General features: G+C 50.7%; 1 non-coding gene across 1 annotated transcript; it reads right to left on the bottom strand.

Annotated features, from left to right (window-relative positions):
• Positions 1-453: 453 nt before the first annotated feature.
• Trnat-cgu (transfer RNA threonine (anticodon CGU)) lies at positions 454-526 on the bottom strand. The gene has a single exon. It is a non-coding gene; the product is annotated as a tRNA-Thr (tRNA).
• Between the last annotated feature and the right edge of the window lie 9,627 nt (positions 527-10,153).

Raw genomic sequence — 10,153 nt, 5'->3', positions numbered from 1 at the left:
TATTGAAGCATGCTTATACACGCTCTGTTAACGATTTATTTTCTAATCTACGGGGTTTAACGTCCCACAGCGACGACGCCGTGTGGAGGGCTCTGGATAACTTCGACCACTTCGGATTCATTAACGTCCATTGACTGCGCGCAGTACACGCGCCTCTAGCATTTCTTCTCCGCCGAAATGCGACCGCCACAGCCAACATCGAACACCCGTCTCTCGGATCAGCAGTCCAGCACCTTGACTAAGTCACCGCGGCGGTTGCGAACACTGCCTACCAACCCATGGCTTTCGGCAACATGCGTGTGCCGTATGTCACCGTATGTGTGAACGTGTTGCTTGTAGAAGGCAATATTATTGAGCACTAACAGACAATAATGCCAAGGCAAGTATAGGGGATGTTAATAATAGTAAATGTAAGGTAAATGTGAAGAAAGAAAAGTGGACGAAAAGATAACGTGCCGCGGGCAGGGATCGAACCTGCGACCTTCGAATAACGCGTCCGATGCTCTACCAACTAAGCTACCGCGGCGGCTCTCCCCCCCACCCCGTCCAATTTATGGGGTCCAATTTATGGGCGCATGACGGCGAGTGTGTAACACTTGCCGTCAAGGCTAGCAGCTTGAAGCAGAAAAGTGATTGTGCTAGTGAGCACTGTTGATCATGGGGATAAGGGAAAACTGAAGAAGGAAGGAATGTTACGCCTTCCCTTCCCTGAGTCGTATGTCACTAGCACTATACAGTGCGTGCCCACTTATTTGCATTAGCACATCAATTCATGAAAGGGCTTCGGTGCGGGAGCCTTTCTCATATAAAGCCGATGCATGTGTACATGCAACGAGGACCTGCATGGATACCATTTTATTGCATTTGTTTATGTCCTCGTCGCCATGTGCACAATTATATGTGAAGACATACGCGTTTTGGGAATGGGAAAGTGTGGAGAGGTTTAATGTTCGATGACTTCTTATCCCTAGCTAAAGCTAAATCATCTTTTGAAGGTACATTTAAAATAGTACTTATAAATGAGGCCTTGAGGGAGGGTATGTAGAATAGTCTTTATACGTCATTAGGAAGGAGGCCTTCAGACGGTCTACATAAAATAGTCTTTATACGAAAGCAATAAGGAGGTCTTTAGATGGTCTACATAAAATAGTCTTTATGCAAAAGTAAGAAGGAGGTCTTAGACGGTCTACATAAAATAATCTTTATACAAAAGTAACAAGAAGTTCTTTACACAGTCTACATAAAATAGTCTTTATACAAAAGTAAGAAGGAGGTCTTTACATGGTCTATTGACAAATGTTACTAGATCACAACTGTTATTAGATGGTCACCAATGTCAATAGATGGTTACTAGGTGGTCTACTCAATCTTACTAGCCATTTTTGTAAGGGGCGTATGACCGTTCAAAGCGAAATATTTCATCAAACATTTCTTCTCACATTTCTGGGGTGAAGCGGTAGCGGGTGAGTTCCTTTGTTAGCACCGCTGCAACCTAAAATTCCAGCGACGTTTCACTCGGTGAACTCGAGCGATGTGAAACCGAACGGGTGCCATCGCAACCGCCAGGAGAGGTCAATAGATTGCATCCGCCTAACCAGACATTTACCCTTCTTACTCTAATGTGGTACCGGGGCTGATGCATCCTCCATATTGGTGTCGCGTTAAACGGCAGAGGCACACTGCTCTGTGCATCATTGTCTGTGGCATCTGCGAGGCATCGTTTCCCTCAATGAGACGTTAATTCCTGTACTGGAGTGAGACTCTACCGAGGCCCTTTTTTCTTTTCACTGACAACCATTGCCATTTTCTTCCTTTTTTTCTTAATTTTGAGTATGCCAGCAGGGGCTTATGACGCCCAAGCGACATTGTGAATGGGACAGGTACGGGCCTATGAAAGGATACAAATAATATTGAAAATTTCAACGTGAGAAAACGCCTACTGTAAGGAAGAAGAAGATCATATGCGGCAGTGGGCCACGACATTAGCTGAGAGAGCCGAGCGCGAGCTGTTGGTGTTTGGACTGTGATTCTTGTGTTGGTTTTCGCCGCCCGCCTTCAGCGTCCGTGAGCCTGCTTCTCAAGTGCTACTTGTCGCCAATAAACCTCGTTCCAGAGTGGTGGAGGTGCTGGGTACTCAACCTGGAACTCCGAAACAGGAGACTGCCCGCTCCCCCAGAAATGGCCGACGAAAACACCCAGCAAGGCACGGCCCAACCTCCGATGGTCATCGTGCCCACTGCGCTACGCCTGCGCGATCCACCTTTCTTTGACGGCACCGATCGATGAACAAGACGTTGAAGATTGGCTGTCGACATTCGAAAAGGTGGGCGCGAGGAACAAGTGGGACGATCCGTCGAAACTTCAATATGTGTCCTTCTACTTGAAAGAGGTCGCAAGCCTCTGGTTTCACAACCACCAGTCGGAATTCGCCACTTGGAGTGCCTTCAAGCAACGCATTGCCGATGTGTTCGGTCGCCCCGAGGTACGGAAGCTCCGTGCTGAACAGCGCCTTCGAGGTCGTGCACAGCTGCAGGGAGAAGGCTTCACAAGTTACATCGAAGACGTGCTGGACTTGTGTAAGCGCCTTAACCCTTCGATGAGTGAAGAAGACAAGATCAAACACATCTTGAAGGGGATAGACGACGCCTTTCAGATGTTGCTGGCCAAGGACCCACGGACCGTGTCTGAAGTCGCCACTCTCTGCCAGAGTTTCGACGAACTGCGGAAACAACGGGTCTTGGCGCGGCGAGCAGCGGCTACAGACAACACTCTCGCGGCGTTGACCATCGGTGGTGAGCACAATACTCTGCTGTCGGAAATCAAACGATATGTGCGCGAGGAAGTGGCTCGACAACTGTCGTGCTTGTCGTACTTACCCACAACGGAACACGCTACTGAGCGTGTCGCGCCCGCCATCCGACAGGTTATACAGGAGCAGGTCTCCGAGGCACTGCCGTGCGCCTCTCAGCCAACACCTGTCGCCGCGCCACTGAGTTATGCGGCCGTTGCTGCTACTCCACCGCGACCTCTGCCTGTGTCGACTGCCCAACCTGTGCGAGCGCCAACGACGTCATTTCCTGGTACACAGCAGTGCTATAACGGAAACCCCTGGCGCACACTTGACAATCGCCCAATCTGCTACGCATGCGGGTACCCAGGCCATGTCGCGCGCTTCTGTCGCCGGCGCTTCGCAGCGACCCCGCCTGTACGGAGATATTCCAACTACTCCTTCCGGGCCCCGTACGACGCGCAACGAGAACTTCCCCCTCAACGTGACCGACTACCAGCTGAACGTGACCCGCTACCAGCCGACCGAGACAGCCAACCTGCTCACCAGTACCGATCATTCGCTCCCCGTCGCTCACCCTCACCACGGCGCCGTTCTCTGTCACCCCTGCGTCGCCGACCGAACCCCCTGGAGACGGAAAACTGACTGCCGCAGCTCCGGAGGCACGAGCTGCGTCGTCGTCACATTGTACAAGTCCTCGCCTGTCCCCCGCCAATGTTATAGAAGTGTTTGTCGAAGGTTTACGAACTCTCGCGCTTGTTGACACCGGTGCTGCCATATCTGTGATGAGCCGAAAACTTTGCCGCTCTATACGAAAAGTAACGACGCCGCCTTCCGAGTTTTCGCTGAGTACAGCGAGTGCGCAACAGGTTCGACCGGTTGGAGCATGTACGGCCAGAGTCATCATTCAAGACGTATTTTATGACATAGAGTTTCTCGTGTTAGCCACGTGTTCTCACGACGTGATACTCGGATGGGATTTCTTGTCGCGCCACCACGCCGTCATTGACTGCGCTCGCGCTCAAGTGGAACTTTCGGTGTTTTCCGATACCCCGTCCACTGACACCGAACGACCTCACATTGGCAAGCTTCGTGTTGCCACCGACACTGACGTTCCTCCTCTCAGTGCCGTCATTGTCCCTGTCTATCGCACTGAATTTTCTGGCTCCACCGTTGTGTTCGCGCCATCCGACGTTTTCATTCGCCGCCACGGTACGTCTCTGCCATATGCTCTTCTGCCACCTCACCAAGATGCGACTGGAATTGTCGTTTGCAACCCCAGCTTATGCCCCCTCACCGTACATACTCACGAGACGCTTGGCCACGTTCACCCTGTAGACTACAATTGTATAGTGCCCATTGAATCCCACGAAACTGGCTCAAAACTTCAATTGAACGCTGTCACACCTCGTTTTACGCCGGATGACATCTCCTCGGATATATTCAACCGCTCCATCGACAGCAAGCTTCCTCCGGATCAACGCGAACAGCTTATCAGCCTTCTGCATGAATTCGAGATTCGTTCGACCTTCCCCAGAAGGCACTGAGTCAAACGAACACAGTTGCTCATACAATCCACACTGGAACTCACCCTCCTTTGCGTCAGCGGCCCTACCGGGTATCACCGAAGGAACGTACTATAATTGCGGAGCAAGTCGATGACATGCTTCAGCGCGGTGTCATCACGCCTTCTTCCAGCCCCTGGTCTTCCCCTGTTGTACTAGTTCGGAAAAAGGATGGTTCGATTAGGTTTTGTGTGGACTACCGACGACTGAACAAAATTACGCGGAAAGATGTCTACCCTCTTCCTCGCATCGACGACGCCATCGATTGCCTACAAGGTGCCGAATTCTTTTCTTCACTGGACTTACGTTCGGGTTACTGGTAGGTCCCGATGGCAGAGTGTGACCGACCCAAGACAGCGTTCGTTACGCCAGACGGCCTATACCAATTCACGGTAATGCCATTCGGTCTGTGCAATGCACCTGCAACTTTTGAACGGATGATGGACAGCATTTTACGCGGCCTAAAATGGCAGATATGCTTATGCTACCTTGATGATGTCGTCGTCTTTTCCCCAGATTTTCCTACACACATCGATCGTTTGCGCACCATTCTTCAGTGCCTTACTAAGGCAAACCCTCAGCTTAATCTGAAGAAGTGCCGCTTCGGGGCTCGCCAACTCACTATACTTGGCCATGTTGTGTCAAAGGATGGAATCCTCCCGGACCCGGACAAACTTCGTGCAGTAGCCGAGTTTCCGAAGCCGACTTCATTCAAAGAACTTCGGAGCTTCATCGGCTTGTGCTCGTATTTTCGTCGTTTCGTCCGTAACTTTGCATCGATCATAGCACCACTTACGCAACAACTGGCTGGCCCCACTAATCTTTCTAACTGGACCACAGCATGTGACGAAGCCTTCCGTACACTGCGCCGCCTGCTTACGTCACCACCCATTCTGCGCCATTATGACCCAACTGCTCCGACTGAAGTGCACACAGACGCTAGTGGCGCTGGTCTTGGCGCGGTGCTCGCGCAACGTAAGCCCGGCATTCCAGAGTACGTCGTCGCATATGCAAGCCGCGCACTCACAAAAGCGGAAGTTAACTACTTAGTCACCGAGAAAGAGTGCCTCGCAATTGTGTGGGCGTTAAGCAAGTTTCGTCCATACTTGTACGGACAGAGTTTCGACGTCGTAACCGACCATCACGCACTCTGTTGGTTGGCTTCGCTAAAGGATCCTTCAGGTCGCCTTGGGCGTTGGGCTCTTCGCCTACAAGAATTTGACATTCGCGTCATCTACCGCTCAGGACGAAAACATTCTGACGCGGACGCACTGTCCCGATCACCATTGAGATCCAACACAGACACGCACTCAGACTTTTCCATCTCTGCCATTTCTGTGCCGAACATGTCACTTGAGCAGCGAAAAGACCCATGGATTGCCTCGCTGCTTAACATCCTTTCCGACGCTTCAGCGCTGCATACCCTCGTGCCCTTCGCCGCCAAGCCTCACATTTTGAGATACGGGACGCGTTATTATACCGCAGAAACTACCAAGCGGATGGTCGTAAATGGCTCTTGGTTATACCAAGCCACATGCGATCTAACCTATGTGCGTATTTTCATGCCGACCCGCAACATGCTCACGCTGGCGTGTTGAAAACGTATCACCGGCTCCGCCAGCGTTACTACTGGCGTGCTATGTACACCTTCGTCCAGAAATACATTCGGTCCTGTCAATTATGCCAAAGACGGAAGACATTTGCCCATTCACCCGGATTACTGCAGCCTCTACCGTGTCCTGCACGCCCTTTCGACCGTGTTGGCATTGATCTGTATGGACCCCTTCCGTACACTGCGGCTGGCAATCGATGGGTGATTGTCGCCGTCGACCATCTTACTAGATACGCTGAGACAGCGCCGCTACCTTCTGCTAGTGCTCGTGACGTTGCCAATTTTGTCTTACGTCGCTTCGTCCTCCGTCACGGTGCACCACGCGAACTACTCAGCGATAGAGGGCGTGTGTTTTTATCCGAAGTTCTTCAAGAACTCCTTCGCGCTTGCCGCACGGTTCACCGCACCTCTACAGCCTACCACCCGCAGACCAACGGTCTAACTGAGCGCTTCAATCGAACGCTGGGAGACATGCTCGCGATGTATGTCAATTCCGACCAGTCTAACTGGGACGTCGTTCTCCCATTCGTGACCTTAGCATATAATACCGTCACGCAGTCAACCACAGGCTTCTCGCCTTTCTTTCTTTTATATGGTCGTGAGCCATGCGCCACCCTTGACACTATTTTGCCGTATCGCCCGGACGCCTCCGAATTCAGCCCTGTTTCTGAAATTGTACAGCACGCTGAAGAGTGTCGTCAGTTGGCCCGCTCATTCACCTCGGACAAGCAAGCCCAAGACAAAGAACGCCATGACCGCGACCAGCAAGTCGATACTTTCGCCGTCGGCTCGCTCGTCTGGCTTCGACTGCCCTTTCACTCCCCTGGCCTGTCGTCCAAGTTTGCCCCCAAGTATCACGGTCCTTATCGCGTTGTGGAACGTCGATCTCTTGTGACGTACGTGATCGAGCCGGTCAACCCATCTCCAGACAGGCGCCGCCTTGGTCGCGAGACTGTCCACGTGAGTCGCCTCAAGCCATATCACGACCCGCTCCTCCTCTCGTCACCGTGACTCGCCAGGATGGCTCCTCTTTGTCGCCGGGGTAATTGTAAGGAAGAAGAAGATCATATGCGGCAGTGGGCCACGACATTAGCTGAGAGAGCCGAGCGCGAGCTGTTGGTGTTTGGACTGTGATTCTTGTGTTGGTTTTCGCCGCCCGCCTTCAGCGTCCGTGAGCCTGCTTCTCAAGTGCTACTTGTCGCCAATAAACCTCGTTCCACTACGAATAATGTGCGTGAGAAGTCATATAAAGACATATTACTGCTACATTAGAATCTTCACATTTTATATGACAACTTGAAAACCGTGCCAAATTTAGTAACATAAACTCTTGTTGCTCACACGACTCTCTGAAGAGAGTGCAATGATCTTCAAAGAGAGTTGACGCGCCTCTCTAAAGAGAGCCATATACGTGGCAAATCAGCATTCTGAAAGGAGTCGAATGCCTCATTTTTAGTTGCGAAGCAGCTTTTGCTCGGGGCTGTGTCCGTCGTCGGTGGTAGCGTCCGCGCTCCACTGCGCATGCGCCTACTTTGTCTCCCACTGTGCTCCTTTGCACAGGTGTTCGATCGCCTTCTCTCCTCTCCTCCCCCGCACTGCAGCCGTGGCGCAGCTTCTCCTCCCACGTGATGCAGCCGCGCCGCAACCAAATACAGCCTCTAACCCACATTCTCCTCCCCCATTTCCTGTGTAGATAAGCGCGTGCGCTCGGTCAGGGGGATGAAACTTCGTGGTTTTTCTGTCCCGTGCCCGCAGCGATCTTAATGTTTGGGGGCTGTACTACCTACGAGCATAAATTAACGCTGTTGTTCCATTTTATATTCATTACCAGATTACTTATCAACTCCGGATTTCTTAATACTTAAGTGAATCTCAAGGTTGCAGTTCGACATTGCGAAAAAACGAGCGCCACCCGAAGTGGAAAACGCGAACTGCGCCGTCCTATCTCTCACGGCGAAAAAGGGGCGTTTCTTCTCGCGCGACCATGTATGCTACGGCCTACGGTGTCCCAAAGGCAGCTTTTACCACCGTAAAGTTTGTTTCAGCGAACCTGGCGAAACCCTTGCAAGCTTCAGCGAAACAGACGCATCAATGGGTTCGCGCCGTCAACGCAAATAGTGCTGTGCTGAGTGGTGTCGAAATTCTTCACGCCACACCGGCATAAAATTCTTTCGCACCCCGGCGGACGAAAGGTACGAACTGCATGCTGCTCGTTTTGTTTTTCTACGCTTGCACGGCATATCAGGATCCGGTTGCAGCAGTAGCGTAAAATACTCGAATTGTGTTTTTTACTGTATGAATGGTACGTTTAGGCAATAAAACATTCAAAGAAACTCTGCTCTTTATTCTTGTCTAATTATTGTGTACACGTAAACAAAAACAACGTCTTAGAGTAAGTGGTGCAAAAATAGGTGGATGGGCAAACTGTCACCAATCAGAACGCAACGATTGCCATTTTGCTCATGTGGCGGGTTGCGCAACAGGAGGCAGGTGGCGCGCTCGCCATCTGAATACCTTCCACTCGTTCCATTTGACTTCCTTGTGCATCCCAATTGAACTTGGCGCAAAATACCCCCCCCCCCCCTCCCGCCTATCGGATCCTCAGTCCTCATCAAGGTGGCGTCCCCCAGTGCGTGTCTGCAATGCACCGCCGTGTTTTAGTACCGCCCCCAAACACCAGGTGTTCATCCGGCGCTGCGAGCGAATATCGCGTTCCATGGATGGTATCGGAAGTTTCACTCCCCTGGCTCGGTCAGCTTCCGTCATTTTCGTTTCGCTCCCTTTCGGATGAGTTGTAACGTCAACGTCGGCGCCACTCGTTCACTCGGAGCTAACGGAAAGCAACGCACAAACACAACGTAATGATAACACAAACACTAAACACAAACCTCACACACAAACAGAAACGCCGAGTGAACGTAACGGAAACTTGGTGTGCGCCCCCAATGCTGCTTCGCATTCCCTCATGGTTCCCTTGAGTGGGAGATGGTGTAATTTTTTCTCTTAGAGTGCAGCTCGGTCCGTCAACAGTACGCAGCACGGGTGCTTTCGGTAACCATTGCTGTTGAAACAACCCTCTCCGACGTCACCTTTCTGTAATTCAAGCCACACAAAAAACGTAAGTACACAAAAAACGTAAAGAGACTCTCTACGGCTCGGAAAATTTTTTCTGGTTGTGGTGAAAATGAGAAGATCGTTCGTCACATCGGCGGCAACGAGCATGCTTTTGCCCCATAAAAAAAGGAATTATATTTTTTAGTTTGATGTTGAAAATCGTGAAAGAATGACCGCTAGCGCCACCCAGCGGCGATGTGGTTCAATCTACTGGTATGAGAAGAAATCCTCGCAGGTAGACTCATTTTGCTTAAAAGCAAACATGGGTAACATGAAATTCTATTTCATCCACTTGAGGCACCTTTCGATTGCGTCAGAGAGTAATTTTTTGCTTTTTTTTCTGACGCATCCAAAAAGGCGCCCGGTGGCGCTGCTTGCGGCGCCGTCTTCGATTTCGTCCGCTTCAACTCATGCGCTATGCTATGCGGCTCTCCGCGCTGGTCGTACTGTGCCGCTCGCTGTGTTGTTGTTAGGATGTCTCACATGTGCTGCGCTGTGAAGGCGCGCATTTATTGTCTCTTTTTGATGAATCGACTTGGCTTGGATTGCGGCAGCAGTGCTAAAATAAACGGATAGACTGCGATTACGGCAAAACAAGTGTTGTGTAATCTTATAATAAGGCTTCATTTAACCACTAGCGCGCTGAAAACGACTGTTACATTCTTTACAATAGGGTTCGGCGAAAAAAAAGTAATCGGGTAGAAATCACAAGTGCTTTCGGTTTTAATTTTTACCGGTAATACACTCGTCATCGCGTCTGAGAACCAGTTTTGTGGGCATGTTTCACGCCAATGGAAAAGACCGAGCGGAGATTGAAAAATTCTGTTTTAAAAACTTCTGCTCACTTTCCAAAGAAAGCGCTGCAAGGTTGGACACTTCAGACGGTATGATTTCTATTGCGGTACAAAACAGAGTCTGCCCTCGATCTAACGAGCTCAGGTGAAATTTGTCGCTCCCGAAAAGTTCAGTGAAATCCATCATCGTAACTGAAGCCACATATGTTGCTGAAATGTGTAGAGCTGTCACTTTTCAATGACGTCATCATTTAGGGTTTTCTTTGCGCGCTTAAACATA

This window comes from Rhipicephalus sanguineus, chromosome 11 (assembly GCF_013339695.2).
Source record: "Rhipicephalus sanguineus isolate Rsan-2018 chromosome 11, BIME_Rsan_1.4, whole genome shotgun sequence".
NCBI lineage: Eukaryota > Metazoa > Arthropoda > Arachnida > Ixodida > Ixodidae > Rhipicephalus > Rhipicephalus sanguineus.
This window is presented reverse-complemented; position numbering and strand designations above follow the sequence as displayed.